General features: G+C 47.2%; 1 pseudogene across 1 annotated transcript in view; it reads right to left on the bottom strand.

Annotated features, from left to right (window-relative positions):
* LOC311355424 (disks large-associated protein 1-like) overlaps window positions 1–16,773 on the bottom strand; it is a 28,748-nt pseudogene that overhangs the window by 7,193 nt on the left and 4,782 nt on the right. The window contains exons 5-8 of the transcript XR_014684171.1: window positions 16,368–16,581; window positions 16,229–16,313; window positions 1,674–2,038; window positions 1,386–1,477 (exon numbers count right to left, since the gene is read on the bottom strand). The product of XR_014684171.1 is annotated as a disks large-associated protein 1-like (transcript). The remainder of the gene's footprint in view (window positions 1–1,385; window positions 1,478–1,673; window positions 2,039–16,228; window positions 16,314–16,367; window positions 16,582–16,773) is intronic.

The raw sequence follows: 16,773 nt of genomic DNA on the forward strand, positions 1-16,773 counted from the left end.
CAAACCAACAAATATGTGGTGCGTCAAAAAGTGAGATGGTTAACTTATATCCGTGATCTCAATATTTATAATAGTTCTAAATATCTTGTAAATAACAGAGTAGCAGTAATGTTTGAGTGCCAGCAGGTGAGTCCAGGTGTGTTTGAAGTGGTTTTACAGCCTTCCTCCACACCTTTGCAGGTGGATAGATATTACCAAAGACAGGTGCACTCAGACAGACAGGTAACCTATCAAACAGACAGATAACCTTACAGACAGATAGGTAACATAGGAGACAGGTAACCTAGCTGACGGACAGGTAACCCCACAGACTTTTGGCCAGGTGAACTTTCAGGTATATTTACAGACAGATAGGTATACTACTAGGTAGACAGGACCATGTTTGAACAGACATAACAGACTAGAGTCAAGACTCCCTCCACTCCATCTTGAAGCTTACATGCTAACAGCATCATACTGATCTCTGTGTATAGTGCTACTGCAGCTTGTCAATGAACTACATCAAGGAACACGATGTATCCTACAAGAGAGAAACATCCTGTACATCTTGTTGACATTTCTACCACAAGAGTGTCGCAATGTAAGCTAATATAAGCCAATGTTTCACACTTAGACTACCATACACAGCAGACTGTGTCACTCTCTCTTCCTCACACACACACACACACACACACACACACACACACACACACACACACACTCTCTCTCTCACTGTGTCTTTTGTCTGTCTTTCTCTTTTACTCTCTTTCTAACTCGACTGCCCTTCTTTCTCTCTTCCTCACACTGTTTTACAGCACACACACACACACACACACACACACACACACACACACACACACACACACACACACACACACGGCTATAAAAGTCGCATGGTCTCTGAATCACAATGACTACAGCAACAGATGGCTGTCGCCCCCACCCCAGCACCCCCCCCACACACACACCCCCTTGGCCAAGCCCTTTAGCAGCAGCTGTCCACTGGCCAGGGTGTGTGTATGTGTGTGACACACAGCCTCTCTCTCTCTCTCTCTCTCTCTCTCTCTCTCTCTCTGTCTCACTGTTTATTCAATTCAAAGGACTTTATTGGCATGGGAAACGTACATTTACCATCACCCCTCCTACTACCACTTCTCTGCTTCTGTTGTATAAAAAAATTCTGTTATATAATACAATGTATCTCTCTACTTAATGAGTATTTGAATTTCTTATACTTTATTCTATTGCTCTCCCAATCCCGAAATCAAACTGTATGTTTAGTTGCTGACAGAGGACATGTTGATGTCCGCTGTATCTTATGTATCTGGTTCTGCCAGGACTTTCTCTCTCTGTCTCTCTCTCGCTGTCTACTCACCCCCCCCCCCTCTCTCTCTCTCTCTCCTCACCCTCTCTCGTCCTCCACCTGGATACCGATGGACTGGAACTTGGACTCCTCCTCCTCCTCCTCCTTGATGGGCTCTGATTCATCAGGATCCACCTACAACAGGAGGCAGGAAGAAGTGAATGAGGTACCAGGAAGTGAGGTACAGGCGGTAGTGAAAGGTACAGGAAGCGAGGTAACTGCAAGTGAGATGTACAGGCGGTGAGGTGAAAGGAGATAAGAGACAAGAAGTAGCGAGGTTCAGACAGTAAGTGAGAGGGCACAGGCGCCGGAAGTGGGATTCAAACCGGACCTGGATGCCGATGGAAAGGCACTTCCTGAGCGCCTCCCGCTGCTCCCTGCTGTCGGGCCCCGTCGCCACGGCGACCCGGCTGGCGACCGCCACGCTGTTGGTGACGTGCTGGCTGGGCGGGCCGTGCACCTGGGCGTTGGCGGCCTCGATGGCCGCCGTCAGCGCCTTCATGCTGTCGATGCTCTCGGTGGAGTTGGACAGGCCCGCCCCCCCGGAGCTGATGCCCCCGCAGCCCCCCTCCAGGTAGGCGTCCTGGGCCGACTCCGTGCTGCTCTGGGCCGTGATGGAGATGAAGGGCTTGGAGGGGGTGGTGCGCGGTGGCACCGGGGGAGGGGTCTTCTTGTAGGTGGTGATGCATGACGAAACTAGAGGAGGCGGCGGAGGAGGGGGAGAAGGAGGAGGAGGTCAGAGGTCAGTCCCCAGAACAGTAAGTAAACACTGAACAAAGAATGGCGGTATCCATTCATGTAGGTTGGAACTTTGTTGTAGGTTGGAACTCACCGAAAGCTATACATGAATAAAGTGGGACTTAATTCGCTTTATGCAGTATTTATAGCATATAGCATAGCATTAAATGACAGTGTAGAAGCTATAGCTGAATGGATTATTCGATCAGACATGACTGGGCAACAAATATGTATGTATGTATATGTACATTAAAATGCCAGATCGCCTGCTGTTAGGTGTTCCAGTGACTTAGACGGTTTAACCTCCTTCGTTCCTATTTAAGTTTCGTCAGGCTTTCAATAAAACTTTTAGAGCATAGGCCTAAGTACACATTGAAGTCAGTTAGAACTCTCTCTCTCTCTCTCTCTCTCTCTCTCTCTCTCTCTCTCTCTCTCTCTCTCTCTCTCCATCAGAATGTCTCTCTCCCTCTCAGGTTACATAGGAAGATAGAACAATAGGGGTTTGTCTCCCATACAGGAGCCCAGCTTTAGGAGCCTGATGACAGACACACAGTCGGCCCCTAGACCCTGGTCCCTTGGCCCCCTCTGGGACCAACTGGGAGACAGACAGGTAGGCAGGGAGAGAGAAAGACAGGTAAACAGAGTGACAGACAGAGCGCCAGCCCGGTAGAAAGAAGGGCAGACAACTTCCTTATTGTGATTTATTGTTTCCTTATTGAGTTCTTCTTGTTAAACCTCACAGAAACATCCAATCCACGCACTGACAGGAGATGGACACACCCACTGAGAGATGGACACGCCCACAGAGACGCTAAGTCATGCACTCTGGCTTTTTTTTTATCCCTCCATCTATCAGTCTCTCTCTGGTGTCAGAGAGGACAGCACCGGATGACACCGGTCACTGGTACTTCCTGCCGGCTGCTCACTCACAGCAAAAGAGAGAGCGAGAGATAGAGAGAGAGAGATTGGCAATGCAAATATATATTTCCCATGCCAATAATGCCCCTTTGAATTTAAGTGAAATGAGAACAAGAGTGTGGTGTCAGTATGGTCAGGTTGGGACAGGTATCAAGTTGAGACAGACTGATTCTCAGGTGAGCTCATTGTTGTCTGGCTTCATACAGACGTAAACAAAAACTCTGGTCTACAGCATGCTCATTTTGATTTAGTGTTGTGCTAATGGTTGGCTATATTGTCTGGTCATATTGTTGAGAGGCTACAGGTTGAGAATATGATTGACAAGTCTTTTCTTTACAATGGTGTCAAATACACACACACACACACACACACACACACACACACACACACACACACACACACACACACACACACATTGTACTTGGGGAATATGCGTTATAAAGGAGACATTCTATCTCTTTAACCTCACACACAGAACAACCTCATATCTTCTGTGTGTGTGTATGTGTGTGTGTGTGTGTGTGTGTGTGTGTGTGTGTGTGTAACAGGAGACAACTCACCACACCCTAACACCTTAACAGTTTTGACAGCTTCAGTACACACACACACACACACACACACACACACACACACACACACAAAGAGGTTAACATGTATGGGTGTGAGTGTGTGTGATGCTGAAGGCTCCAGATGTTGATCTCTGGCAACAACATCAGAGCAAACGGCTGCTGCACTGCACTGGCTTTTTCACATCCATCACACACACACACACACACACACACACACACACACACACACACACACACATAAACAAACTTTGCTTTTGGTTGTTCATCGCTTTTGAGGATGACATCACAGTAAAGTTTCCCTGTAGCGTTAGCATGTTAGCCCTAGCAGCTTTGACGTGTTGTAACCAAATTCCTGTCTTAAGTTCCAGGCAATAGGCACTGCCCACTGGGAATGCGGGAAGTCGTGTGGAGTGAACTGACATGCTGGTGTGAAGAGCTAACACAACCCTTACCCTATCCCCCTAAACATACCCCTACACACAAGCACACCCCAACTAGGAGACCCCCCCAGGGCCTACAAATCAAAAGACACCTCCCTGCCCAACACAAAGAACTCTCCATTCATTCATTCTCTTTCTCCTCACAATCACACACAAGCTTGCTTCCTATAGCTTCTGTTTAATCACTGTGATTCAACGTTGTGTGTGTCCGTGTGTGTGTGTGTGTGTGTGTGTGTGTGTGTGTGTGTGTGTGTGTGTGTGTGTCAGGAGTGTGCACTCGGCACAGCATAGAGTTTACAATCCCAGATACACACACACACACACACACACACACACACACACACACACACACACACACACACACACACACACACACACACACACACACACACACACACACACACACACAACACACACACACACACACACACACACACAGGCCAACTGGAGTCCTTTGTAATGAAGTCCCCATGGCGGGGCAACATGCTGCTAGCTGGTGGGCGCTGGTGGGCTAGGCTAAAACTAAGTGCAAAGCAAGATTTAATGCTAGTAACGGCTAGGCTAATGCTAAGTGATAATGCTAAGCTAACAGTTTGGGTGCATCTCCCAACTACCACAGGTCAAAGGCTACAGCACTCAAGATGCCTATAGACACAACAGCGGCCTGTGTTTGCGTGTGTGTGTGTGTGTGTGTGTGTGTCTGTGAGTTTGTGTGTGCATATTCCCATTTTGCTATCGTGGTGGGGACTTCAAATTGTGTGTGTCCATTTGGGTGAGTTAACTTGTAAGTCATCATCAGGTATCATCAGGTGTGTGTGCTACATAGAGCCGTGCTACACATGCTCCCCAGGGCCGTGCATGGTGAGTAGCTGGTGACAGAGAGTAATGTCAACAGAGCCGTATTTTGAGTGCATGTGGAGCGAAGATAAGAACATGTTTACAGCCAGGGCTACATCTGGCAGCTGCTCTCTGTCTGCCAGTAGAACCAATCTACTCTAACCACTTCCCTCGTTCGCACCTGGTTACCTGCCTTCCTCTTAAACAAGACCCTCGCTGTCAATCAACAAGACCCTCAGCCAATGACCGGCTCTCAGCCACACGAGGGCGGGGCTTCAGAAGGAGAAAAGCTCTGTTGTTTAGTGTTGACTTATGGCGTTTGGTTTCATTTAGTGGAAGCAGAGTCGGTTTGGTGTCATATGGTCTGTGCTGACGCAAGACGACGTCTGAAACTCGTCATGTTTGTGGAATTTTGTATTTCTATAAAAAAACAGCAACAGTGCTTGTGGTTAATAAAGATAAGATGAGACGATAAGATGATATTTCAGTGATCCCAGACAGGACATTTGGGACATTGTCACAGCAGCAAGTATTGTACATTTAGTAGAACAACAGTACTAAAAGAAAAACTTTCGTTTTAAGGTGTGATGTCATTTGAACATGTCAGCCAAACATGTCTGTGTCTGCCTTGGTGCTTGAGTTTAGTTCTACAGGTGGTGACGCTAGCACAGTCCAAACTTTCTTCTCTGACTAATGACAACTGTGCTGCTAATCTATGGCTATCCTGCCAGCCTGCGAGGACGCTTTCAAACTTGTGCGTGCTTGTGTGTGGTGGTGGAGGAGGGGGAGGAGGTGCAGAGGGAGTGGAAGAGGAGGAGGTAGCTCTATTGTTCTCCAGACCTCCTTGGCCAGGAGTTAAGCCTGACTAGTCCACATGAACAGACACATCGCTCCTTTGTCTCGGCCCGAAACACCAGCCCTGGGGGCTGGGAAAGACGGATCACTCTGTGAGTCAACATCAGAGAGAGAAAGAGGGAGAGGGAGAGGGAGAGGGAGAGAGATGGAGAGGGAGAGAGAGACAGAGAGAGAGAGAGAGAGAGAGAGAGAGAGAGAGAGAGAGAGAGAAAGACGAGAGTCACAGAGACAGAGACAGAGTGGGAAAGAGAGAGGGCGAGAGAGAGGGAGGGAGGGAGGGAGGATAACATGATTCTTCAGTTCCTGTATTAACATTCCAGCTGCTTGGTGGGGCAGAGAGTGAGCGGTGGCTAAGCTAAGCTAACACGCCCACAGCAGCACTCACGCACCACTCACTCTGACCCTGCTGGGTCCTGCACTGAAAGGATGTAGGAGCTAACTGGTAGGGAGTAGGAGGTAGGAACTAGGATAGAGGAAGAACATTGTAGGAAGTAGGCACTAGGGGGTAGGAACTAGGAGGTATGAATTCGGAGCAAGTGGGTCAGGACTAGGAGATAGGAGATAAGGACTAGCAGTAATTAGGGGCTAGGGAGTATGCAGCAGGACCCAGGGGCTAGGTAGTTGATGCTAACAGGGCTAGGAGCTATATTTAACTTTACACATTCATCCCATTGTGGGTTCATAATGGAGGTGCATTGCTAACATGTTGGGGCAAAGCTGAAGAGAGGTGTTTGAAATCCACTGCTGCCCTCACCGGAACACACCTGAAATCACCTGAACACACCTGAACACTCCCACAACACACTTCAACACTCCCACAACACACCTCAACACGATTTAGGCCAGTTAGCGATGAGACAGAGACGGGTTGAGAAAGAGGAGCGAGATGAAGAAGGAATGACAAGAGACGAAGAATAAAGAGAGGGTGATAGTGAGAGAGAGAGAGAGAGAGAGAGAGAGAGAGAGAGATAGAGAGAGAGAGAGAGAGAGAGACCTGACTATTGAGGTGAGATGTTTTCACGAGGAACCCACCAGGGTCTATAAATAAATTCTCCACTGTGAGTCACTTACTGTAGTATTAAGTATGATCTGGTACTGTGTGTGAAGTATGTGGTACGGTACGGTGTGTAGTACTACAGCATGTTCCCCGATAACAATCAGTCCACAGGATACACAGCTGATCACCACTAAACACTGAGGCAATGGAACAATATGTACACACACACACACACACACACACACACACACACACACACACACACACACACTGAGTCAGCTTTCTGAGGACCCGGAGACAAAGCTGAGGTCTTCAGAAGAAGAATTAGCTGTCAGCTTGTCTTTACAATCTAGTATGGTCAATAGTTCATGCTCTTTCCATCACAAACACATCAAAGACACACACAAACTCAGACCCCCCCCCCCCACACACACACACACACACACACATACACACACACAGCTAGATAAAGTACCTACACTAGCAACAACACAACAGTGCTAGAAATCTAGCAACACACACTGCTAGCTAGCAACAAAACTAACACAAGCTTGGGTTGTCACAACACACACACACAGCAAGCTTACAATTACACATTGCAAGGTAACAACACACACATCGCTGGCTAGCATCAACGATAGCTTACAATACGACCACAAAGCAGAGTTTAGCTGGCTGTGCGCGGGCTGAGAGGAAATGTCCCAGAATGCAGTGGGATGCAGTGTCTAGTGTCGTCTGACAAGCAGGGGGTTTTTCCTCAAATTCCTCACACACACAGACACACACATATACACACACACACACTGAGTGCTCACACATGTAGAGGAAATGCAATCTGTTGCAGACGCTTAAACCATCTGCAGGGTAGAGCGAGGCTTACTGAGAACAGAGAGAGAGAGAGAGAGAGAGAGAGAGAGAGAGAGGTGTAGACATTACATAGAGTAGAGGTATGTGCTGGGAGAAGGAGGGGGGAGAAGGGGGGAGGAGGTCTGTGTGGTATCCACTGGTGACCTTCGGCCCTTCAACATCCTGTGGGGGAGGAGCAGAAGAAGGAGAGAGGGAGAAAGACGAGACGGTACTTTTGGTGTGTGTGGGTACACTGTTGCGCACGCACACACACGTCATTCACCCCTGTGTGTGTCTGTCTGTTGTGAGTACCATCTGAGACCGTTGGGACTGAGGGTAGGGAGGGAGGGGGGGAGAGAGAATCCCCTTAAACATTCCAGCTCTCCTGCTGAGAACATTAGTTTATCTGCTGCATTCCTGAAGCCCATTCATCTCTCTCTCTCTCTCTCTCTCTCTCTCTCTCTCTCTCTCTCTCCCTCTCCCTCCCTCCTGGTCTCAATAAACGGCCTCTGACCCCTCCTCCTCCCCCTTCCTTCACTTGGTTAGTGAAGCAGGGATGAAAGAGAGCAAGAGAGAGGAAGAGACTTATTTTAATGATGGTTAGAGAATAAAAAAGAGAGGGTGGGTCTGTCTGAAGCCACACACGCACAAACCGACACACTCACGCACACAAAAACACACCATACACACACTTTCAGAGTGAAGTCTTTAATTTACACTGTGGCCCTCCCACACTGTTGAACAGCTAAACCACCCAGTACACACACCCTCACGCGAGCGCACGCGCGCACACACACACACACACACACACACACACACACACACACACACACACACACACACACACACACACACACACACACACCGGCCTGCCTGCCTGCCTGCCTGCCTGTCTGTCTGTCTGTCTGTCTGTCCAGACTACAATGGCATCTGCTACAGGCGTTCTCAAAGTAAACAGGCTCCCAAAGGCTGGTTCTGATAGGCCATAGCCGATGGGTTCTGATTGGCCGGGTCGACTTTGTTCTACAGGAAGTCAGAAAATCACTGCCATATGTTCTGAACTGGGAGAGGGGCAGCTTTCAGAAGCTGAGTGTGTGTGTGTGTGTGTGTGTGTGCGTATTTCTAATTAGAGTTTACCACAGCCATGCCATCTCTCTTTAATTTCCATCCCTCAATTCCTCCCCCCTCCATCTCCCATTGCCTCCCTCCCCCAAACTCCCTCATCTCTCTCTCTCCCTCTCTCAGGTGGAGAGGGACGAGTGACTTCCTGTGGCGAGAGCCTATCAGAAGAGCCTAGTAGCTGAGGATCAAATCAAAGCATTCCAGGCCTGAAGAGACTTGGACCAATTAAGTCGTAAGTAAACATCAACACCTAGCATCCTTTTACACACACACACACACACACACACACACACACACACACACACACACACACACACAAACACACACACACACCCCCCCTTCTGTCTCGCTCCCTTCCTCCCTCCCTCCCTCCCCCTTTTTCTCTGGCAACAGAATTCACTCCCCCGCCAAACACACAACTTCCAAACAAAGAAACTTCAAATAGTCTGATAGAACTCCTGAATTAGGAGGTCCTGTCTTCTGAGTCCCACCGTTGTCGTCGCGACCTCTAGAGACATGTTATGATCAGGACTGTGACTCACAATACAGGCAACAGGCAAAGCTGCTTTCAACCATGACGTTGCTGAAGGCGCTAATGAGGAAAGGACTGTGGCGGTCCCTAGTGGTTGACTTTGAATTCTTCTAAATAGGCTACAGACTATCCAAGATCCTTCCGAAGCGAATAGAGAATTACAAACAGAGACATCTTGATTTCACTATCTCTGTCTAACCCTAACCCCTACCTACTTAATGACCTGTATCTGCATTCCCTGTCTAACCTCCAGGAACATCAGGTAATATATAATGACTCCTCTGGTAAAGGGTAGCAATTTAACAGCTACTGCCATGACTAGCCCAACAAACTATCCCTAGGCTACAGAAAACACACCCACACGTTTGTATGCACACACACGCGAGCATGCAAGCATGCACCCAAGCATGCACACACACACACACACACACACACACACACACACACACACACACACACACACACACACACACACACACACACACACAGTGCGTTTATATGACACTCAAGAAAGTCGACTTATTGGCTTAGTCCAACTATGATTACATTACTAAGATGCATGTATACAACTTAGACGAGCTATACTCGAATCAAATTGGGTTACTAATTAAGACCCCTAGATAATGCGATTCATAGTCGAGTTAAGCGTGCATGTACGGAGTCGAATTGGCTTATGCATTGAATTGCGTTCTGCGCATGCTCGAGATCTTTTCCCGGGGCTGTGAGCTGGAAGTAAAAGGAGGCGATAGTCGTGTTGTTGTTGTTGTCGCCGTCGGAAAACGAGAAACAGCGATTTATTTAAAAAGGTGGCGCAGAAGATGGAGGAAGCCAGTGAATGTAGTTACCCCATGACCCCATTCACCCTATAATGAATGCATGGCATGCATTCATTAAAGGTGGAAGCACACAGACACTACGCTTCGATTTCACCCAAGGCTGAATTAAAAGTACATGTTTTTCTAAATGTGGGTCATCAACAAGGTTGTAAAGTAGTAACTTCAGGCACATCTGTCAAAATAAATGTTTTTTTCTCCTGACGTGTTTACAATCTTTATTCATTCATTGCGGCGCGGCGGGAATGCCGTATACGGACGGGCGGTGGAGGGGCTGCTCCGGCGGGAGAAAGATGTTTTCAGTAGACAGCTGTCAACTTACTTCGGGTCGGCGATTTATTTTAAATGCTGGCGCAGAAGATGGAGGAAGCCGGTGTCGTGCCAATGTAGTTACCCCCTAAAAGGAGTGTATCATCATCAACATGCATTCAGTACACACTACGCTTCGATTTAACCCAAGGCTGAATTAAAAGTACATGTTTTTCTAAATGTTGCTCATCAACGAGGTTGTAAAGTAGAAACTACGATCTTTATTCATTCATTGCGCCGTGGCGGGGAATGCCGTATACGGATGAGTGGCGGAGGGGCTGCTCCGGCGGGAGAAAGATGTTTTCAGTAGACAGCTGTCAACTCACTTCGGGTCTGTGATTTATTTAAAAAGCTGGCACAGAAGATGGAGGAAGCCGGTGTTGTGCCAATGTAGTTACCCTCTATAAGGAGTGTATCATCATCTACATGCATTCAGTACACACTACGCTTCGATTTCACCCAAGACTGAATTAAAAGTACATGTTTTTCTAAATGTTGCTCATCAACGAGGTTGTAAAGTAGTAACTACGATCTTTGTTAATTTATTGCGCCGCGGCCGAACTGACGGGGGTATTCTCTGAATAAGGACAATTGCAGTTGTCCAATTGAGGAGCATAGTCAAGCTATGGCTTTAATCGAATTAAGCTGTGCATGTAAACGTACTGACACACACACACACACACACACACTCATCTTTTCCTGGAAGGGAGGTAGTCCTCTCCCCTTTTATCTCTCTCCACCTCCCTCCCTCTCTGCCTCCAATCTATCCACCTCTCAAACTCTCTCAACCATTCTCCCTCATTTCTCTCTCCCCCATTCACCCCCTCACCTCCCTTGCTGTAAGAAAGCGAGAGAAAGAATGAGCGAGATGAGAGAGAGAGAGAGATAATTGTTAAGTACATCTCTCTCTCTCCCTTCCGCCCGCCCTCTCTCTTTTGCTCTCAAAAAGACAGCAAACGACAGTCATAGATACTGTCCACACAGACACACACAAAAGCAAACACGACCATGCGCACAAACAAGGATTATAGACAACCCAACATGCACAGTCTGCAGCTTGTACCTGAAACTTTGATTCAGGGGGCAGGTATTGTGTATGTGTTCCTGTCAGACACACCTACTGAGCTTCAAAGCTACCTGCAGGTGTACCGGGCAAGCGAGAGAGAGAGAGAGAGAGAGAGAGAGCGAGAGAGGGGGGGGGGGTAGAGAGAAGTAGACAGACAGACAGGGAGACGTCTGCTGTGTGATTTATGGATTACTTTGATAAATAATTCCAGGGTAACAGAATCCATCTTTGATCTTCCATTTCCTCTGCAAAGAAGCTGAGGCCCCCGAGCTTAGCATGGTAGCTTAGCACCATAGCTTAGTGCTGTAGCGCTGCAGATAAGCAGTGTAGCTTAGCGGCTCACCTGGCCTCTAATTAACCTGCTACAGGAAATACCACACACCCACACACACACACATACACACACACACACACACCACAAACCTTACCACCCACACCCACATGTGTATATATACTACAGAGACATGTCACTTTGTCACCTGTCAGTAGCTGCTGTTTAAATGAAGTTATTGTTTTGAGCTTGTCTGAGAGTGTTTTGTGTGAAGGATCTTTAGTAAAGTCTGATTTGTGTGAGGCAATTACTCAGAGGGGCTAATTTAACCAAATACAAGATAGTTGGATAATGGACGGATAACTCTTTTGAAAAAGGAATTATCTGGGGATAGGGGTATCTTACAGGCAGGCCACATGAATACAATTAACAATTCACATCACAACATGTGTGCACCCAGCTGCTGTTTAAACTATTGAAGACTAGTCAAACACCGCCACCTATAGGTGAAGACAATAAAGGCCCATACCCCTTCTAGATCACGTTGGAACTGGAAAGCAAAGATTGTGTTTGAAGAAGTGGTTGAAGTTGCATTACATGGCTGAAAAAACGCTTTTAACCGTGTGCTGAAGCAGTGCTTAAGCAATGTTCAGCAGTGTTTATGTAAACGTTTAGAGACAGAGAGACAGATATAACTTATTAGTCTACATATTAACAAGTCACTGTTCAGATTAGCAGCAACTGCATTCACAGCCTGGTTAGCCAGCTATGGTCCCCTTACATAACCACCTAGCCTATCTGTTGGTCTGCTAGATTCATGCTAACTACTTAACACCTGGCATCACCATAGAGCCTACTAGTATGTCTGCTACCTCATGCTAACAGCTCATCGCCTAGCATCATCACCTAGACCCTGTAGGTCTGCTAGCCTCTGGCTAACTACTCATAAACTAGCTTATCTAGGTCTGCTAGCCTCATTCTAACTATCTTAAACTAGCATCACCACCTAACCACTGTAGGTCTGTGTGTGTATGTGTGTTTATGTGTGTGTTACATGAGTTTTTAAGTGGGTGTGTTTTAAGTGGGTGTGTGGATGTGTGCATGTCTGGTATGAACAGAGGGCTTGAAGTCCTGACTTTAAATAGCAAGTGAAGGTGTGTGTGTGTGTGTGTGTGTGTGTTGGAGGGTTAGCATAACTGGAATCAGTAGCATGTGTCTGCTGCAAGAAAACTTGAGTCCCCCAGATGGTCACACAAATGGGGTCTCTCTCTCTCACTGCTTCATATTAATTCATATGATACAAACCGTTCTGTTTGGCCGTCTCGTTGTTTTAATACAAGCTAGAGATAACTTTGGTGTAATTGCATGTGTGTTACTGTAGTCTCTCTCTCTCTCTCTCTCTCTCTCTCTCTCTCTCTCTCTCTCTCTCTCTCTCTCTCTCTCTCTCTCTCTCATATAATGTAACGTGTCATATAATGTAATCTGCGGAGAGCTTTGAGCCTGAACCTGTAATTCAGGGCAATAATAATAAAGTTGGCTTCACTTTAAAGCGCTTCTAGATATGTCGGTGATGTAGAGCGCACCTGTTGTCACCAAGACTAGCGTTTCCGCTCCGCACTAAAATAGACAGCGAGCGGGAAACCGCTGACCCCGTACCCCACCGGCAGGGGGAGACAGCGCGGCGTCTCCATGGGCTGCAGTGATGTGGGCGAAGCAGCGGACAGAGACAAGATGCCGACTAAAACTCTTTAAACAGAGTCATAATAGAAGCTTTCAAGATATAATTACACAATGTAGTTATTTATTTACATACCGGTATGTAAAAAACAATGAAGTTACTGCTTCTATGAAATGACAGCTCATTTATAGAACAAATATTTCTATCGTTCGATAAAACAGTTAGTGAGGGTGCTGTGGTGTTATTTGGAGGTAGACGTTGTCGTTGCTCCGTCAATATTATTGATCTGACAATATATCATATAGATGCGTCAATATGAGTCACAACCATGGTGTTTGTGTGCAGCATGAATAAGCAAAAACACTGGGATGGCGCGAGTCGCGCCACACACACACACACAACACACACACACACACTCTCGCTCTCTCTCTCTCTCTCTCTCTCTCTAACGCGAAGGGCGTATACTCACGGAACCGCGTCCAGTAGCCGCACGCGCCGAGCAACGAGCCGAACAGATACTTGAGTAAAGTCATGATAATAATTATAATATCACCGCTTGGTTTAAACACTACAGCTCTCATCTGATGTGATGGGAGACCTACACCCCGTCCGCTACCGCTCTTATTTCTGACCGTGCGTGTGCGTGTGCTGTGCACGCGCATCTCCCTCCCTCTCCCGGGCTGGACTTTCTGATCTTGTGTGTGTCACAACGGAATAGCTTCAAAACAATACCTGCTACTGTTTCCACTTTTATTTAATCCCATAGCATAGGCGAACACGCTATACAAAAAATAACTATCATTCAATTCATGAAGTTATGAATCCACTCGCATTTTCCCGAGCATGCGTTTGAAAGTCATGACGTCAGACTGTTAAACATACGGTATAAAATGGTTGAATAGCAATTTGGTGGATTTAGACCCAGGGACACATTAGCCCCCCTCTACACAAACATTCTGTCATAATTTCCTTTTTTTTTTTCTCCCGTTTTGTCACTCATTTTGGTTCTATCTGAACCAGTCAATGACGACCAGAAGGTATTGGTTGTTCAAAATGATGGTGTTGTGGTGTGTGTGTGTGTCTGTGTGTGGTTGTCTGTGTGGCGCCCATCCCAGCGTTTTTTGCTTATTCATGCTGCACACAAATCGGATGTGGCTCATATTGTCGCAGCTCTATATATGTTGTCTGATTAATAATATATTGACGGACCAACGACAACCATTCCTCCCAATAAGAGCACATAAATATGGAGTCCATAGTTTCACTATGGATGTCTATAGTGTCACTATAGACAATAGTGATGCTATAGATGTGAGTGGAGGTAGATAGAGTAACTCACACAGGAACAGAAAACCATCAATTATAATATGAACCAAATACGCTGAGTCTTAAATGAGCATATTTATCTCATACTAAACTCATTTAAATGAGTTAAATTATTACAGCGTTCTAATTGAATCGAATAAATTCAGTTTGGAACCATCTTTACTTGCCTTTGAACTTAATATTATTAGTATTAAAGTGTTGTGGTTAATAATAATGTGTAATGTAAGTATCAACATGGTTTACTCCTGTGATGAAGGATGAGGTACTAGGGACCAAGCAGACCAACACACAGTCACTCTATCAAATGGAAATGGAAATGGGAAATCTGTAGACCTTCCACTAGAGATTAGTAACATCTGGTATCTTGAACGATGTTGCCCTCTAAAGGACACTGTCACCCACCTGACCTGCATCCACCCTGCTGGACAGACCACACTCAGGGTCCCAACCCCGGAGGTTCCCCTTTGTAAACAATGCCCGGTGATAACATCATCTGGAGGAGGGTTTGGTTTGTTGATTGAACCGAGGCCACACACGACACACGACATGTGATCAAACTGTGCCTGAAATCTTTCATCCACACCAACTAGCTCAGTGCATAGGCATGTCGTACCTCTGTCTGACCACTAGGGATGCTGCTGTCCAGGTTTTAACCTCCAGAAAGCAGCTTTATGCTCACTATGATGGAACCACTTTCTCCAATAGAAGAACAGAGAGAATGAAGACAGATTATTTAATAAGAGGAAACCCTAGTGACAAGTTAGTGACGAGTTACAAAGTGAGGGAGAGAGAAATAGAGAGACAGAGAGATAGAGAGAGAGGAGAGAAGAAGCAGAAGAGAGGAGAAAGAGAGATAGAGAGAGGAAAGAGAGAAAGAGAGGAGAGAGAAGCTGTTGCATAATTCCATGGCTGATATATTTGTGTGTAGGAAGGCTTATTGATCAATTGCAATTTTTCATGTGTGCGTGTGTCTGCGTGTGCGTGTGTGTGCATGTGTGTATGCATGTGCGCGTGTGTGAGGAGCTTTCCGTGAAACGTCATGAAATATTCACCACAACATCCACCTCACTTCACACGCCTCCCCAAGAAAGTGTGACTGCACACACACATCCTTGCATGCTCCAATAGGATCCATGAACACACATCATCACACGCACGCACGCACGCACGCACGCACGCACGCACGCACACACACACACATACGTACACATGTACTCAGCATGTGTGAAATATCATTGCGTTTCTCCTATCCTCTCCTGCAGATGAATAACTACCAATACACAATCAATTCATCTGATAGCCACTCAAACCACAACATTATATTCCCTTTGTGTGTGATCAGAGGACAGCAATTCAGCACTGATCTCTGGTCCAGACCCCCTAATCCCAGACAGAGAGAGCAGAGAGACACCAGAGAGACACCAGAGACCAGAGAGACATGTGGCTGCTGTTGGGAGACCTCTGTCTGCTATGTAGTGGACCTTCACCACAGACTGAGGTGTGGGTGTGCGTACATGCGTGTGCGGGGGGGGGGGGGGGGGGGGGTTACCTGTGCTGCTCTGGATGGTGCGGACAGTGGTAGTGGTCCTTGGAGGAGCAATGCTATTCCTCCCTGCTCCTCCTCCTCCCTCCTCCTCCTCCTCCTGCTGCTGCTGCTGCTGCTGCGGCCTCCTCCTCCTCCTGCGAGCATCCTTCTCGATGGCCCGGACTGCTGCTGCTGCTGCTGCGGCCTCCTCCTCCTCCTGCGAGCATCCCTTCTCGATGGCCCGGACGTAGCTGTGGCTGCGCATGCGGAAGCAGCCCTGCCCGGAAGCTCCAGGGAACGCATGGCTTGGGACTCCAACTCACTGAACACCGACTCACACACAGCCTCCATCTGGCGTTCACCTCCACCTCACTCACCTACACACACACACACACACATCAATACACACATTAATACACACCCTGGGCAGGTTGTGTTCACTCTGGCTCTGCAGGCCTGCCGCAGGCTCCCCTGTAAACGGCCAGTTAATTCAGTTCCAATAAGCTGAGGATAGGTGTGTCACATCAAGGCCTCATCAGCAGGGACCGGGTTACCACATCAGCCCCTCA

The sequence above is a fragment of the Micromesistius poutassou genome (assembly GCF_964030765.1).
Source record: "Micromesistius poutassou genome assembly, chromosome: 11".
Taxonomy (NCBI): domain Eukaryota; kingdom Metazoa; phylum Chordata; class Actinopteri; order Gadiformes; family Gadidae; genus Micromesistius; species Micromesistius poutassou.